The sequence below is a fragment of the Gouania willdenowi genome, unplaced genomic scaffold (assembly GCF_900634775.1).
Source record: "Gouania willdenowi unplaced genomic scaffold, fGouWil2.1 scaffold_226_arrow_ctg1, whole genome shotgun sequence".
Lineage (NCBI taxonomy): Eukaryota > Metazoa > Chordata > Actinopteri > Blenniiformes > Gobiesocidae > Gouania > Gouania willdenowi.
Window position 1 is genome coordinate 82,029 of NW_021144981.1, and position 18,981 is coordinate 101,009.

The 18,981-nt window shown below is 34.5% G+C and overlaps 1 long non-coding RNA gene and 5 other non-coding genes across 6 annotated transcripts; all 6 read right to left on the reverse strand.

The window, feature by feature from the left end:
- Positions 1-795: 795 nt before the first annotated feature.
- On the reverse strand, positions 796-15,904 carry LOC114458967 (uncharacterized). Its single transcript, XR_003673186.1, has 3 exons — positions 15,796-15,904; positions 11,482-11,533; positions 796-826 (listed from the first exon to the last, which is right to left on the reverse strand). It is a non-coding gene; the product is annotated as an uncharacterized LOC114458967 (long non-coding RNA).
- On the reverse strand, positions 4,410-4,481 carry trnaa-agc (transfer RNA alanine (anticodon AGC)). Its single transcript has one exon. It is a non-coding gene; the product is annotated as a tRNA-Ala (tRNA).
- Positions 5,115-5,186, reverse strand: trnat-agu (transfer RNA threonine (anticodon AGU)). Its single transcript has one exon. It is a non-coding gene; the product is annotated as a tRNA-Thr (tRNA).
- On the reverse strand, positions 5,469-5,540 carry trnat-agu (transfer RNA threonine (anticodon AGU)). Its single transcript has one exon. It is a non-coding gene; the product is annotated as a tRNA-Thr (tRNA).
- Positions 6,530-6,601, reverse strand: trnaa-ugc (transfer RNA alanine (anticodon UGC)). Its single transcript has one exon. It is a non-coding gene; the product is annotated as a tRNA-Ala (tRNA).
- Positions 6,720-6,791, reverse strand: trnaa-ugc (transfer RNA alanine (anticodon UGC)). Its single transcript has one exon. It is a non-coding gene; the product is annotated as a tRNA-Ala (tRNA).
- Positions 15,905-18,981: the final 3,077 nt, after the last annotated feature.

Consider the following 18,981-nt stretch of genomic DNA (forward strand, 5'->3'; position numbering starts at 1 on the left):
CCCTAGTGGTGAAATAACTGATGCATCCTTGCCTCCATTTGTTTTTGTGTAATCATTATGGTCTAGAATGATGTCATCAGGACCATTTAAATTAAGTTTTGATAAACTTTATTTAAATTAACCTAAACAATAAACCAGATCAGATTCAGTAAACCATTGATCCCTGAGGGGAAATATGATGACTGTGACATTAATGTTGTTCTCATACATTTTTATATGACATAAATAATTAAAAATGAGCAGTCAGAATAATCACTGTCACTACTTTTAATTGTATCTTACTTTATTTTTGACATACGTTTTTGTTTAATTTTGTTTTTTTATTCATTAGTATTTATTTTGTATTATATATCTTTTTTTCCAAAAAAAAATAAATAAAATACTGGAGCTCGGTTGGGCGGGTGGGACGGCTTGTAGTAAAATTCCTTATTAAAATTAATATTACAATTCCTTAGTAAAATTCCCTTATTTTCAAATCCAAAACTTGACAGGTGTGAACAGAGTCGCTTAATGATGACGTAATGCCATGTGTGTCGTAAATGAACGAGATGACGAGTTTCTCTGTGTGAACCGAGTTGAGCTGGTGATCACGTCCGTTGTACCGTACCAGAAAAGGGACAGGGAGGGGGGATTCCTGCTGTGAGCTTGGAACAGCCTGAGCTGGCAGTATGAGTACACCCATAATGGTGTCTTTCACTGGTTCTACATTCACTGGTTTTGTTCCACTCATTTCTCACCTTTTCAGGGGAGTCCATGTTTGCTGTCACGGCTGAGTGGTTCCACAATCCTCCATTCACCTGTAACATCAGCATGGAATCAGCTCCACCTGAAGGATGGAAGAGACAGAATGAACATGAAGGATCTAGAAATATTCATCTATCCTTTGCAGTGTCATCACTTTGAAATTGACTAAAACTATCAGTTTGTTCAGAGATCACATGATGTGGAGGAAAATGAAAGTCTTCAGTGGAAACAGTTTAACTTTACGATTCTGCAACGTTGAGGAAAAAAAGAAAAAGAAAAAAACTGACCTATTAATTAGAAAAGCTGGAGCGGAATATGGAATGAACTGATTAGATCAGAGTGTTTATATCACACATTTTAGATGCAGGCCTATATAATGTGATAATAGTTTTTTGCTAATATTGGACTAGTATCAGATATCTATATCAGAATGGAACATCCCTACTTTAAACTATTGTAGATGAAAGGTCACATGTCATGTAGGTAATGTAGGGCATTAATCTACTGCCACATGACAAGTTAAGATCTAAACCCAACCATATAACACTGATGGAAAAGGTTCATCATTCATTTATTGGTCGCGATGGGGCGGGGCTAACACCGGAGCTACAGTCTATTTCCAACCAGGAAATAGTAGCAGGGACGTGTTTATTTCAAAATAAAGGTGCATCTTAAAGATGACGATGTTCATCCATGTCTTCATTGTGCATCAATGTAAATGGATCGTTAATTAATTAATTGATGTGGATCAATGTATTGTTACACCACTATGTGGAAGCTGTTAAAAAAAGTTTCAGCCCAAACTGACACCGCGTCGGCGAGAAATTCACTCCACACACACACTAGGCATGGGCAGTAATACGGTAAAACTGTGGTGTCATAAAAATAGCAATGGTATCAGTATCATTAGGGCTGGGTATCGATTAGAATAACAAGTGCCCGATTCGATTTGATTCACGATTCTCGATTCACTTTTGATTGATTTAAGGATATCAAGCAGTACCAATTTTACTTGGATATGAAAAACACTCATTATAACTAATGATGTAAATAGTAGAAACTACAGCTTTATCTTGGTGTATTCGTAAAAATTTGAATATTTACATTAATAATTGAATCTCATTAGTGATGTAACGATTAATCGTAAGGCAGTTAAAAATCGATTCATAGGTATCATGATTCACATCGATACTGTGAAAATTTAAATTTGCTATCTAGAAGAGTTGGCGGCGGGCGTAATCAGCTAATACTTTCTATCTGGCCGCCTTCTACTTTTAAACATGTTCATAAATGATTCCTTACCCCTGTAGCACCAAAAAATATCTGTAATATTACGTGAATATCTGTAAAAGTCATGTTTTTCTATGAGCTCTGTCTGCTAGCATAGCATCTCTTCACTGGTGGGCGATTTACAATCACAATTTTATCACAGTTTTTTTCATTCAAATAATTGAGACCATTTTAAAGTGATTTATTAATAAAACAAACTTACTTAAAATCATCGTCCTAAATGGAAAAGAAGGAATAAAAGATCATTTAAATTGTATGTAAGCAACTTATCAAACTGGTTCCAAGTACGATTAACATCAAACAAAAAGGCTGACATGTTATTTTAGTCACACAGTCTTTTTCCTTTGTTTAACAAAAGTGGTGTAGCATTAGCATTAGCAACACTTGTTACATAACCAGGTAGCAGATCAATCTAGTGATTTCTATTAGTTATTGAGGTAACACACTCATATTAATGAAATCCTATTTTAATCAGTGTTTGAACGCCTCATTTCACACAATTTATACATTCATATCCTTTATAAGATAAAACATTACTGCTTTGGTTACATTAGGCCTGGGTGATATGGACCAACATTCATTCTCTCTATTTTTCCCTAAAATGGCAATATGTGATATAAACCATTTATTTTTATTAATAGTTTTACAAGAAAAACAATAATGGCCCAAAGTCGATGGAGAAAAATGCCACAAAGACCCTTTTATTAATTCGGTAGCATTGCTTCTTTCAGGGCAGCTCTGAGTGGCTGAAAGTCCATTTTAAAGTAAATCACATTCAGGACACTGTCTCTTTAAGAAAGTGTAAACAGCCCAGTGAGCTGCAGCAGCAGCTCTGTTACTGAGGAGCAACAGAGAGTTAGTTAGAGAAGAGAAATACATACAGTGTTTCCTCAAACGTGTCTCAGTGATTCAACACTCAGAACTGATGGAGTGTGTCTGTGCACTAGGGGGGAGGGGGGGTTAGAGCGTACTTATGCCCTGTTTAAGTGCTTAATAATTCTGTAATGTCTGTAATGCTGACACACTGACTAGTAAATGATGTGATTTGACAGATAAAAAAACCTTTGGATGTTCTGTGTATGGACCACAGACATATGACAGACAAGGCAATGCAAGGGTTAAAATGTGAACTACAGATGGTTCTAAGATCTCTGTGATTTGGGAGATCGTAGACATGTTGTAATCCTTAATGATCTAATATCATCAGATCACACACCAAAACTGAAATGACTTAAATCAATTCAAAGCACAGAACAAGCTGTGTAAATAAAGTGGTAACAGACACATTGTAAACTCAACACATTCTCATTCCTTTGAGTCTCACAAAGGTTTTGTTCTAATGTTCCAGTGGTTGCACAACAAATCTAACTGTATAATAAGAGACACAACCATAAACATAAATAAATAATTGTAAAATAAAAGCAAACATCCAGAAATTAAAAGAATTCTGAATTGTCTTAAAGTGTAATAAGTCAGGTTTTTGGTAAATGTAAGAAAATACTTTTAAATTCCTGTGAACAGTAAACTTCAAGAAAACTTCATTTTTCACCTTTTTTTTTCATTGCTCATTCTCATCATTTGCTGCTGGAGCACAGGGAACAACTATAGTTTCCCATGGTCGTGAAGGCATCATGTTTATATGCAGCTTTCTCTGCCAATGTGAGTTTTGTTTACATGTATTCTGAGTGTTGATTGACTGGAAGGCTGGGGAATGGGCGGGGCATAAGCGAAGAAAGAGTCACAGTGTCTTACATTCCGTTCCCACAGGGAAGTGTGAGTGAATGACGGTGTTAGACGTTCTTTGTGTGTTTGATTGTTTATCTTTAGCATCAACTATTGTCTACAGGTTACTATGACCTCCATTAAAAAGCCTTTAAAAGACCCTAAAAACTAGTCTAAATATGATGTGCACACTTAAACTGGGATTAAAATGCAGAGGAGCATGAAAAATGAGAAAGATATGACAAACACCCAATTCAGAAAGAAGGCATTCAACTTCACAATCATTGAGTTTTTGTTCCTTGGAGATGCCAGGGATTGAACCTGGGGCCTCATGCATGCTATGCATGCGCTCTACTACTGAGCTAAACCCCAATTGTGTTCACAAAAAATGACAAAAAAAAAATGAGCAAAAAGTTGCAAATGCCCACAATCGGAGGGAAGGCAATGGTAAGGCATAAGACTTGAAAAAATTTAGATTTTTTTTTTTCTTTATGAGAAAAGTCTATCAAAAGACCCTAAAAACTAGTCTAAATATGATGTGCACACTTAAACTGGGATTAAAATGCAGAAGAGCATAAAAAATGAGAAAATATGATATACACCCAATTTAGAAAGAAGGCATAGAACTTCACAACCCATGAGTTATTGTTTTTTGGAGATGCCAGGGTTTGAACCTGGGGCCTCATACATGCTAAGCATGCGCTCTACCACTGAGCTACATCCCCTGTTGTCTTGATGAAAAATGAGGAAAAAAAATGAGCAAAAAGTTGCAATTGCCCAAAATCATACGGCATAATCGTAAGGCATAAGACTTGGAAAAATTTGGATTTTTTTTTTTCTTTATGAGAAAAGGCTATCAAAAGACCCTAAAAACTAGTCTAAATATGATGTGCACATTAAAATTGGGATTAAAATGCAGAAAAGCATAAAAAATGAGAAAAATATGATATACACCTTATTTAGAAAGAAGGCATTGAACTTCACAACCCATAAGTTATTGTTTTTTGGAGATGCCAGGGATTGAACCTGGGGCCTCATACATGCAAAGCATTGGCTCTACCACTGAGCTACATTCCCAATTGTGTTCCCAGAAAATGAGAAAAAAAAAAATGAGCAAAAAGTTGCAAATGCCCACAATCGGAGGGAAGGCAATAGTAAGGCATAAGACTTGAAAAAAATTTAGATTTGGATTTTTCTGAGAAAAGGCTATCAAAAGTACCCTAAAAACTAGTCTAAATATGATGTGAACACTTAAACTGGGATTAAAATGCAGAAGAGCATAAAAAATGAGAAAATGTGACAAACACCCAATTCAGAAAGAACACACAGAACTTCAAAATGCATGAGTTTTTGTTTTTTGGAAATGCCAGGGATTGAACCTGAGGCCTCATACATACTATGCATGCACTCTACCACTGAGCTACATCCCCTGTTTTTGTAATTAAAAATGAGGGAAAAAAAATGAGAAAAAAGTTGCAAATGCCCAAAATCGGAAGTAAAAAAATAGTAAGGCATAAGACTTGAAAAAATTTGGAGTTTTTTTTTTTTCCTGAGAAAAGGCTATCAAAAGACTCTAAAAACTAGTCTAAATATGATGTGCACACTTAAACTGGGATTAAAATGCAGAAGAGCATAAAAAATGAGAAAATGTGACAAACACCCAATTCAGAAAGAACACACAGAACTTCAAAATGCATGAGTTCTTGTTTTTTTGGAAATGCCAGGGATTGAACCTGAGGCCTCATACATACTATGCATGCACTCTACCACTGAGCTACATCCCCTGTTTTTGTAATTAAAAATGAGGGAAAAAAAATGAGAAAAAAGTTGCAAATGCCCAAAATCGGAAGTAAAAAAATAGTAAGGCATAAGACTTGAAAAATTTGGAGTTGTTTTTTTTTTTTTTTTTTCTGAGAAAAGGCTATCAAAAGACTCTAAAAACTAGTCTAAATATGATGTGCACACTTAAACTGGGATTAAAATGCAGAAGAGCATAAAAAATGAGAAAATGTGACAAACACCCAATTCAGAAAGAACACACAGAACTTCACAATGCATGAGCTTTTGTTCTTTGGAAATGCCAGGGATTGAACCTGAGGCCTCATTCATGCTATGCATGCACTCTACCACTGAGCTACATCCCCTGCTTTTGTAATTAAAAATGAGAAAAAAAAAATGAGAAAAAAGTTGCAAATGCCCAAAATCGGAGGTAAAATAATAGTAAGGCATAAGACTTGAAAAAATTTGGAGTTGTTTTTTTTTTTTTCTGAGAAAAGGCTCTAAAAACTAGTCTAAATATGATGTGCACACTTAAACTCCGATTAAAATGCAGAACAGCATAAAAAATGAGAAAATGTGACAAACACCCAATTCAGAAAGAAGGCACAGAACTTCTCAATGCATGAGCTTTTGTTCTTTGGAAATGCCAGGGATTGAACCTGAGGCCTCATACATGCTATGCATGCACTCTACCACTGAGCTACATCCCCTGTTTTTGTAATTAAAAATGAGAAAAAAAAATGAGAAAAAAGTTGCAAATGCCCAAAATCGGAGGTAAAATAATAGTAAGGCATAAGACTTGAAAAAATTTGGAGTTGTTTTTTTTTTTTTCTGAGAAAAGGCTATCAAAAGACTCTAAAAACTAGTCTAAATATGATGTGCACACTTAAACTGGGATTAAAGTGCAGAAGGGCATGAAAAATGAGAAAAATGTGATAAACACCCATTGCAGAAAGAAGGCATAGAACTTCACAATCCATGAGTTCTTGTTTTTTGGAGATGCCAGGGATTGAACCTGGGGTCTCATAGATGCAAAGCATGTGCTCTACCACTGAGCTACATCCCCAATTACTTTGACAAAAAATAATAAAAAAAAAAAATGAGCAAAAAGTTGCAAATGCACACAATCGGAGGGAAGGCAATAGTAAGGCATAAAACTTCACAATCCATGAGCTCTTGTTTTTTGGAGATGCCAGGGATTGAACCTGGGGCCTCATACATGCAAAGCATGCACTCTACCACTGAGCTACATCCCCAATTGTGATCACAAAAAATGAGAAAAAAAAATGAGCAAAAAGTTGCAAATGCCCACAATCGGTGGGAGGGCAATAGTAAGCCATAAGACTTGAAAAAATTTAGATTTGGATTTTCCTGAGAAAAGGCTTTTAAAACTGTGATAATCACATCCTTACAAAACCTTTTGGGCAGAGCTGTGGCGTGGTCCCTCCCCATGCCCTCCTACTAATCTACAGGCAGCAAGATATATTAAAAGGTTAGATTCTATAAAATCACAGGAATGCCAAAATTAAAAGGAAATGCATGTGGAAATAAAAAAGAGAATCAATAATGAAAAAATATATAAATGAAATCATTCTTTTTCCATTTTGCTTTTTTCATTTTGTCTTTGTCTTTTCCATTTGCGTTTTTACTTCATGACTCAAGCTGTCGATAAAAGCAAAGTCAAATCCATGACCCGTCTACAGGGTCATTGATAAAACATGATGTAGGAGTTTCCATTAGGGATGCACCCAAATGAAATTTTTTGGCCGAAACTTTAACACCAAAAGAAATTATGCAAATTATTAGCCCCCCATTGCATTTGTGGCTCTGAATGTGTACTAAGTAGGAATGTGCGTTATTTTATGATTTATCGTGAGAAACATTCTCACCGGTAAGAATTTGTCATACCTCGATATAAACAAAAAAATTCAGAAATTAGCTAGGGCCACGGGCCATTTGTCCCTCAATTTAGCCAAGAATGCCCAAAAAAAACATGTTCCACGGACCAAAACTGTGACTGTTTGTTGTCAACAACTTATTATTCTCTGGAGCGGAACGTTGTTTACGGAAGCTCTGACGTGCACCGCCCACACACCACCGTCTATTACCGTGTGTGAGGTGTTTGTCACGGCTACCAGAAGCTGCCTTGCAGTGATACATCATAGATCACTACTGGGTTAAAACCAGACAACCAACCAACAAAGTGAACCAGTCTAAGTTCCTCCATCAGATCCACCCAACGTTCTACAAACAACGATTATGAACTGGAAACTCAACTAAAGCTAACTATGCTAAGCTAACCCACCGACACACAGACAGGGTTAATGCTAACCACTCCATATAAGGACTAATAGACCAAGTAAAAAAAAAAAAAAAAAAAAAAAAAAACATCTTTTACTGTCATAAAACCACTGAGCCATTGATTTGTTTATGATCAGATTAAACACTTGTATGGAAGAATAAAAGCTAAACATGTCACACGTTGTGTGAAATAAATATTAACTAATGTCACTATTAATTCATCCCAACTTGGTAAATGGACTTGATTTTATATAGCGCTTTATCACCACACTGAAGCAGTCTCAAAGTGCTTTACATATCAGCTCATTCACCCAATCACTCTCACATTCACACACCAGTGGGACAGGACTGACATGCAAGGCAAGTCAACCACTGGGAGCAACTTAGGGTTCAGTGTCTTGCCCAAGGACACTTCGACACATAGTCAGGTACTGGGATCGAACCCCCAACCTCTCGATCGGAGGACAACCCACTACCACCTGAGCCACTGTCACCTTTGTGAGCGCAATATTTTCAATTATATTTCATCAGCAGTAAAAACACTATTGAAGTTATTTGTGATTTTTTTAATAATAATAATTTTATTTCAAGTAAGGAAATAAATGAATTACATACAGTAACACTAATAGTGATCCACATGCACAAATATATTTCATAAAATATCAGCTCATGAGCTGTTTGAGTCAGCAGTTATTGTAGCCTTTTTAAATGTGTCTATTAAAAAATATTGAAAATCAAATTGAAACTTGATTTTTTCTTTTTAAAAAGAGATTTTTTTTTAGGCAAAATGGCCGAGCTCTATTCACATATATTTGTGTTTGTAAGGAACCTGTTTACACTAAGTTGTGAATTTTTTTATTTATTTCTTTTATTTATAGTTTTTATTTATTGTGATTTTTATCATTATCGCCCATCTTTAGAACTAACCACTAAAATTAAAACATTGCAATTGTATAAATTAATGTTAATGCTTTAAAGAATAAATAAATTAAAAATAAGAAAATGTTTATTTAGCACAGACATTCCAACAATGCACAATATAAAATAAAATAGTTTAACCTGACCCCACTCATACATTAAATAATGTTGTACAGGCCTATAACTGAGCTGTTGGAAGAGTCACATTAAATATTTTATCTAATTAAAACACAAAGTGCATTAAAGTTATTGATGAAAAATCAGCTTCTATTGGTTATATTTATTTCTTTAGATGCACACACAGCTCTGTGTACATGTCTTTAACTCGCTGGTTTACTTTTAATCCAATCAACAGATAATCTTTATAACGTGGACCATTTACAGTCGTGATAACGTTCAGACGTGCACTGACAGCAGAGTTGTGGCACAAATATAACGCCTAACGTGCCCTGCTTCAGATTGTTGTGTAGAGGTCCCACGGTACTACAGTGTTGATGTGACACAGAAACATAAAACACACGTACTGATCCATCAACTCTGTTTAGAAAACTCTTCAGCTCTGTGAGTCCACGGACACGTTGGTCTGTTTCCAGATAAGCGCACGGTGTCCGCGCTGTTTACGTCATCACAAGATTGTTACAGCTTGTTTTACGTGTTCTTTTGTTGTAGTGAACGTGCACTGTGTGTTGATGCACTGATGCATATTCTGCTTGCTTTTAAAATGTAATCCCTCAAAATAACCCCCGTTTTTATAAAAAAAACATGTAATCTGATTACACATTTTTTAATATACTGTCACAGATTACAGTTACATGTTTTTTGTATCCTGGTTACGTAAAAAAAAAAAAAACGATTTAATCGATGAATCAAATTTGTAGATAAAAACAATTTCTAATTAAAAAATTTGAGTTTCAATTAATATTTAGATATTTATTTTTTTTCCCACCAGTTTTTTTTAACTTTTTCACATTCCGATGTGAGCCCGCCTCCTCTTTGTTTAGATTTGTTTACCCATTGAGTAGGCTATATGTGTGTGTGTGCCACAGGCATGTTCACTTTTTTTATTCACACTATGCTGAGATGCTAAGGGCAGAGTTTATTATTTTTTTAACTGTAATGTAATAAAATATGTAGTTATATGATTTTTTAATCAGAAAATTTAAGCTACTGTGAAGTTGTTGTTGCACTTTTGCTTAAACCTGGAATAAAGTTTGAAATTGTTGAATAACAGCCTTATTTACTTTTATTTTGAGATTATTCTATGCATTTTAACTCTTGATGACAATCACAGAAATAAAGTTGCAATTTTGACAATAAATCTGATGTCTGCACTCATTTTAAAGTGTATTAAAAAAAATATTGAAAATCAAATCGAAACTTCAATTTTTTTTAGGCAAAATGGCCGAGCTCTATGTTCATGTAAACTGAGATGTGTAAGAATTTGAAGATGCAAGATACTGTTTTATTTCTTGATGTTGATTTATTTTATTTTAAGCTGTTCTTAGGTTTCTATTTACATGATCAATAAAAAAATAATTAAATCAAACATTATTCTATATAATGTTAACTGTATATAACGTAATACACTGTATTGTCTTCATAGAGAAGGTATTTATGGCTCCATGAGGACTTCAATCCAGGTGAGATGAGGTTAAATGGTTCCTTGTAGAGTAAAGGTTACAGACCCCTGACCAGGGGAAGAGGGTTAGGAGACCCCACTATCAGAGCTGGACCCTCTGAATCTAATTCATGAGGTGAAACAATGCAGATGTTAAGTTATGCTACTGTTAACTTAATTCATGTTGTTATGGTCAATTATTATATTCATCATCATATCGTCAAATGTATGTTCATGTGTACAATTTGTCATGTTTTAATACATGACGACTCCATTACTCATTACACTTTTGAACAGCTGAATCATGATTAAACAGTACAGAGCGTACTCAGTGCAGCACAGTCTCTGCCAAGGCCAGAATCTCTGCTCGCATGCAGCACACACTATCATGGAGATAAGGGTGGCGCCACATCTTCATCATAACATACACATCTTCATCATCCTCAAATCTTTCCACTATTGGGCATCTGACTCCCTCCCTTTTGTCTCTCACTGTTGGGACCTTTTCTTATCTGTATAAAAAGCTTAAGCTTTGAAACTGTTGGGAAGGGCGCGGCACTTCCTTCGGACGTCCGCCTGGACGGACGCTAATTTTGTTTCACTTTGTTCCATCTTGTACCTTTTTACTTAGCAATAGAATAAACTTTTTTATATAAAATCATCAATGCTTTTCCTGGACTCCATCATTCAACCAGAGCAATGAATCATGTCTCAAAATGAGGTCAACCGTAAATTCAGCCATAACAATGTACAGCATTTCTGCAAAATAAAAATTAAAATACATGTAACCTATTGTTTTGCTTTACTGTTATTTAAAACATTTTTGTTACATCTTTTAAAATGATATAAAATAAATGACCTGTTATTTCAGCCACTGTTTGAAAACTTAATATTGACACTAAAACATTCAAACATTTAGCAAATCTCATTAAACTACGGTACGCTAGTTATAAGTCAACTATTCATCAGCATGTTGATGTGCTTCTTAACTTTAAAGATGATCAAATATTTCCTTAGGAATATAATGACATAAGATGGCCTCAATGCTCTGGTTATGATCTCAATAGAAAAATAAAATAACATGAGACATCAATGATTTCAACACTGACCTGTTGTTGTGCAGTGCTGCCATCCATGTCATTTACACTTCTGTTGATTCTCCTGTGGAAACATAGACATTATATGTTAAGATGGAAACAGAAAACAGTCAATATAAAATACCCTCATTTCTGGTCTATAACCTGCTACTTCCCATCCACACAACAAATACTGTATATCTCTTAAAAAGACACAGAAAGATGTTCTGTTTTTAAAAAACTGTAATTTATTGATAAAAAGTGATTTCATCATAATGAGAGCCAATATGATGCATAAATATTACTTTGGACTCCTGTCCAGGAACTTATAGTTTCCCTCACCGTCCACTGTACATCTCACACCACTGATAGTTCTAAACGTCAGATATCCTCCTAATACAGATGTGACTTACTTCCTGATGTAGGTGAACAGCCACAAGATAAAGAAGAGGTCCCTCCTCAATGACAACCATTAAAGGTTCACCAAGGAAACAATGTAAGTCTATTATATTTAATATATCTTTACAAATGTACACCTGAATCATTTACACAATAAACCCTATGGATGTCTGAAAATATAAAATCATGTTGTTTACCAATAAATGTGCACAGGGGCACCAACAGGGACTCTGGAGTTTACCAAACTCAAAGAACAAGCCAAGAAGGATCAACAGACAATTAAAAATCTTGAAGACCACATTGTAGACCTGGAGGAGACCAACAGGGAGCTGAAAAAGGACAAGGACTTCCTTATGTCCTAATTAAAGGCACCTGCATCTTCTAAAATACCAGGTACTTTTTCATGCAGTACTAAATGTTCATAGATGGACTAGATGTTCAGAAAAGTAAATAAGGAGGGAGCAGGATAGCTGTGCTGTGGTATCTGGTGATATAGTATAGGTGCTTAGGATGTGTGATCTGACGATATTAGATCATTAAGGATTAAAACATGACGATCTCCCAAATCACGGAGAACGTAGAACCGTCTGTAGTTCACATTTTAACCCTTGCGGTGCCGTCTGTGGTCAATACACAGCACATCCAAAGGTTTTTCTCTGCCAAATCACACCATTTGCTAATCAATAGTGGTGCAACGGATAATCATTGATCCATGATCAGCACACGGATCGCTCTCCATGGTTCGGCACACACGTGGTCCACGAATTGGTTGACGGAAGAAATAATAATTATTATTTTAAATCATTATTAGCAATGCCTCGATGAAGCCTGTTCCATTTGCGATGTTTGTGTGTGTGTGTGTGTGTGTGTGTGTGTGTGTGCGCGCATGTGCCATAGCAACCGTACCCACGCATGTGTGATTCACGCTCCTGGCTGTGTATCTGTGTGTGATTGTGTGAGAGTTGAAGAGAGAGACACACACAGAGGGAGGCACAGAAAGGAACAGTTCTGTGTGCGTAATAAGTCTGTATGAATGTCGTCATGTCTCCATCCATGTCTTTTAAAGCTCTTATTAAATAAATATTAGCTCTAGTCCAGATGGCCATCCTTGACTATTGTAGGAAATTTTAATTATAAACTCAGATCTGCTTTTTTTGATGATGTGGACATGAACTAGTTTTTAATTCACTCTCCATGTTTAAAAAAGAAGGTGTCATAACTTGTTTTTTTTTTCTCCGTACACTTATGTGTATGGTAATTACCTGTAATTACCATACACTAGGGATGTAACGATTCACTCAACTCCCGATACGATTCGATTCACGATACTGGGTTCACGATACGATTCTCTCACGGTTTATTTTACAAAATGGGACTGTAGACAAATTTTTTTTTTGGGAAAAAAACTAGGAAATACTGTATTATTTTCCTTTTATTTTTCATTGTCAAAAGAATTCCTTGATAAACTATTCAAAACAATGCAATTTAACTAAAAATAAATCTTGAATGAAATAAATAAAGGAATAATACAAATGAAAATGAAGCCTATTAATTTAAATTCTGGTTCTATAATAAACAATGCAAAACTACATAATAGTTATTTTTCTTTTTAAAAGTGCAACTGAAAATGTATTTTGTGCCTTAACAATTGGACTTTAAAAAAAAAAAAAAAACGTGATTGTACTGATTTACGTCATTTGTTTGGACCAGCAGAGGACGCTGGTAACACAGTGGTCGGTTGGCATGCAGATATCTTGCAGTGAAGAAGAGAAGCTATGCTAGCAGACAGAGCTAATAGAAAAACCTGACTTTTACAGATATTCAAGTAATATTACAGATATTCTTTCGGTGCTAAAGGGGTAATGAATCATTTATCAACATATTTAAGAGTAGAAGGCGGCCAGAAAGAAAGTATTAGCAGACTCTGCCCGCCGCCTAACTTGTGGATAGCGCCCTCTGCTGGTTAAAAAAAGTACTGCGATATTCAATTTTCAGAAAATCGATATCAACCGTGATACCTATGAATCGATTTTTAACTGCCTTGCGATTAATCGTTACATCCCTACCATACACTTATGTGTATGGTAATTACATGTAATTACCTGTTTAAAGGATGATGTATCGTGCCTTATATTACACTTTATATGATTAAAAATGTTATTTAAGCATTGGATTGACACCTCAAGTTAAATGTTGTTTGTATTTAATGAGCAGAGAAATGTTGCACTAAGTGTTCTACTAAATAAATGGAGAGTAAAGTTATTTGTCTGGAAAGAAAAGAAAGTATTAGCAGACTCCGCCCGCCGCCTACACTCTGCTGGTTAAAAAAAGTACTGCGATTCAATTTTCAGAAAATCGATATCAACCGTGATACCTATGAATCGATTTTTAACTGCCTTACGATTAATCGTTACATCCCTAGTGTATATTAATTCTCTTTGAAGCTCATTTACAATACATTTCAATGTCCAGTACAAACAATGACAAATTAAGTCAAAAAAGAAATCAATTCTATATTTATTCATCTATTGTTATCCAAAACCATATGTAATTACTGCTTACTACATTTCCAGATGACTGATTGTAATACCAGAAATTTACACATACTGCAGCTTTAATGTGCTATAGGTTTCTATGTAAATAGCACAAAACTCAGTTACTCCCCTGTGCCTCTAGCTATGGCTGGACAAAAAAATAGATTTAATCGATTCATCGAATTTGTAGATAAGAACAATTTTTATTTAGCAAATTTCAGTTAAAATTTTTTTTGTTATTTATTTATTTGTTTACCCTTTGAGTAGGCTGTGTGTGTGTGCCACAGGCATGTTTAATTTTTTTGTCAGGGAGTAGATTAGAACAGCACCGCTCAATCCACCACTTTGTATCCCTGTCTTTATATTATATTTGTATTTTTTGGCACTTAAAATATTTGTACAATATGTAAATTATATTACGAATGGAAAAACTGTAAATAAAACTTTTGACCACTAACTTAATGAGTTAAAAACATGTTTAACTCATTTATAAAACGTGAAAGCAGCTTTAAATATATACTTTTGTGAATGAAAAATGTAGTTTTACAAAAATAAAACTTTACTTCATAACAAACTTAATCTGAAAACCAGAATCCAGACCAAAAATGTAATCCTGTAATGAAATCTGTAACATATTTGTGTGCTTATGTTACGGGCCCCGGCTGGCACGGTGTCCACGTTAACAAAGAGAATGTCTGTAAAGTACATGTAGAGTATAAGAGTAGGAACCACGCTGCACAATCGTCTTTTCCCAGATTGCGTATATTAATTCTCTCTTTGAAGCTCATTTACAATAATACAGTTCAGTGCTTTCAATATCCAGTACAAACAATGATGAATTAAATCAAAATAAAGTGCAATTCCATGTTCACTCATCTTTTGTTATCCAAAACCATATGTAACAACTGCTTATTACATTTCCAGATGACTTATTGTAACAACAGAAATTGACACATACTGCAGCTTTAATGTGCTATAGGTTTCCATGTAAATAGTGCAAAATTCAGTTCCCCTTCGGTGCCTCTAGCTATATATATTAAAGGTATTGTAGACGATGTTTAGCTTCCGGGTGGATCATCAAGACTATTGGTCCTCCTAATTGTCAATCATGTTTACGAAAGGCCGTCGTACGTGCTCGTGCCCGGTGCGCACCGGGTCCTTTGAAAATAGATTTTTTTTTTTTTAAATGTGGAGAGGGCGTTTCTTTTTTAAACATCGTCCACAATACCTTTAACTATAGCGGGAATTACACTAAATATCGCGATACTACCGTGGCGAGGCGGCTCGGCTCTACCGCTGTTAAAGTCTATAAAACTGACGTCACAAGATGCACAACTTATCAAAACAAAGTGACTTATAAAGTAATACAAAGCCTAAAGCTTTCATTAACAGTTGTTTTAAACCAAGCACTAACCTGTAAAGTACATGTAGAGTGTTAGAGTAGGAACCACGATGCACACTCGTCTTCTCCCAGATTACGTATGAGCGGAAACAGGAAGTGAGTCCACACTAATGTAACCGGGGAACTGCAATCTATAGTGCCGAAGGTTCCGCTCCTCTACAATAGTATTTATACACGACTACTTTTACTAAGTACATAATAATAATAATAATAATAATAATAATAATAATAATAATAATAATAATAATAATAATAATAATAATAATAATAATAATAATAATAAGTGGCATCAAAACAATTACTTATAAAATAATATCAAATGTAGTTACATCTTTTGAGTGTACCATACTTACATGTAAACAAAACAAAAACAAAACAAAGCTCAACTGTCTTACTATAAATATAAATATACCTCCTGTCCTCCATGTTTTATGTGATTGTGTTTTCATGTTTCTTGGACGGAGATGAAACTGAAATGCAAATTTCCTCTTGTGGGACGAATAAAGGATCTCATTTAATACACATTTGATGTAAGAAACCATTACATGTGTAGATATTATTTAACAGTTTAAATTGACTTTCTTTAGCTTTCAGCAAACACAAATATATCATCAGAATATTTTTACTAAAATCAGAGTTAATAACTTCTAAAAAAGAATTTATTTTCAAAGGAAGAAGAAAAACATTATGGTTCAATACCTGCTTAATTAATGAAATTTCTTCAAAAAAAAAATAAATAATAATAATAATAATAATAATAATAATAATAATAATAATAATAATAATAATAATGATAATAAAAAAAAAAATTAAACAAGGCAAAAGTAACTGTGGATTTAATATGACTTTATTTTCACTGCTCGTACAATATTAATCTAAAATATATATTGTTTCTGAGAACAAACCAGTAATAATTTAATCATAATTTAATTTATACTCAAAAAAGTTGGTTGTGACGTCAGCGCAACAGTTGAGATGGTTGCCAGGTTGAGTATTTTCCCGCTGATTGTGAGATTATAAAATAACTAACTTAGTGATTAAACAGTTTAACGTTGGTTAAAGGTGATATTTATGTTTCATTTGGATGATGAACGGATGGTTTTTGGGGCATTTCTGTGGGTATTCAATATATTTCATGCGGAGAATCGTCGGTTGTATCTGGCAACCAGCTAGAGTAAGAAACAAAGCAGTGAAATGGAGGACGGACAGAGCTGGATGATGACTACCGTTAAACTAGAAGAAGAAGAGGAATAGGAACAAATATTATTGAGGGAAGTGAAGCTGAGTATGAGTAAGACGGACAGTGATGATGATGATGATGAAGGCTGCAGGAGGAAAGCTGTGCTGGAGGAGCTTCGTCATCCCGACCATGTGTGGGACGGAATGTTTGCTCCAAAGATGGAGAAAAGCGGAGAAGAAGAAACGGAGGAGTTTTCAGATGTGTGCTCTGTGAAGGAAGAGGTTAGAACACTCCGTGTGTTTCCATTCATTCACTCACTCACTCACCACATTCATCCGCTGTTACACACACACTGGAGACTAGTTTAACTGGTGACCCACTTCATTCACACTCACATTTCTCTATCAATATGTGACGATGTAAAGGTGGAACAACCTGTGTGTACTCAGTGGAACACAGAGAACAAACTACAGAAAAACACACTTTATGTTAATGAGCTAAGGAGTGGGCAGGGACCGTCTACAAAGTCACACCCCCAAAGGAAGCGTCAACAATAACACCAATAACCCTGTGGACAGTCTTTATTAGGGCTCTCTATTTACTACAGCAAATATAGTTAAGAAGATACTTTATCTGATTTATGTTTTCATAAATATCCAGTATTAATGTCATTAATTAGTAATAACTTAACACAAATGTTTATTCATTTGTATTTTATTTAAAGTTTGTAAATAACCAATACTGTAATTAATAGTCATTTCATCTATTATCCTGTAAACCAGGTTCTCCACTGGTCTCACCCTGTGACCCACATTTTGCCACAGTCATTAAATCATGACCCACTTTTTTTTAGAACTCAACCAACAAAATTTAGTCTTTCAAAAATATCTGTCCACAACACACACACATATAATATTTTTAAAAATATAAATCTATATATTTTCCTGTGCAACATGCATTTCACAGCATGCCTATCAAAAGAAAAGTTTATTTCAAAATAAAAGACAAGTCCATCATGAGGCATTAACTTAAGTATTTATTTATTTTGATCAGCTGTTCATGACCCACTTTTGGGTTCTGACCCAGGGTTTGCCCCAGAATATGTGCTAAGTCTGGGGGTAGTGAAGCCCACTGGTGTTTAAAAAAAAATTGTTAAAAGTTGAGACGAATTGTGAAATAATGACTTATGTGATATTATCAGCATTTATTAATGATAATTAAAAGTAGAGTCTTACAAAAAGGCACAATCTTGAAATGCGGTTTTAAAGAACACAAAAAAAATACAATTAAAATAAATAATATCAATTGTTTTCACTGAAGTTAAATCCTAGTGAATCTTAAAACAAGACATTGCTGGTCACATTTCAAAGTAAAATAAATTAACATAAATAAAATCGTGTAAACATGGCCAAGGAGTAAAACCAGGAAACTCAGTGATTGACAGCCTACAACATGAAAAACATGAAAGCTATTAGTTATTTTATCATATATATTTCATTTTAGTCAGTGTACTGTATTTACATTATTTATTGGTTACTTTTGCTTTCTGCATCTCAATGCTAGTGCCATGGTGTAGAGTCTAGGGCTGCAACTAATGACTATTTTAATAGTCGACTAGTCATTGATTATTGAAACGATTAACTGACTAATCGTATGATAAATAGTACAATTTTTTACTCTATGTTGCTACAATCTTTTACATTTGGCTTGGGTCAAAGTACAATAAATAAAAACAATAAATAAATGAATAAAACAATTCTCAACTTAAAGTGTAAACAGGTTCCTTACAAACACAAATTAAACTGAATAAATCATCACCAGAATGTGATTCATTAATAACATTTATTCATTATAAAAAGCTACAATATCTGCTGACTCATAGAGCTGATATTTTATGAAACATGTTTGATTATATGGGTCACTCCATTAGTGTTATTGTATATCATTTATTTATTTCTTCATTTATAATAAAATTATTTTAGAAAAAAAAATAAAAAGCACATGAAAAGCAAACTAAC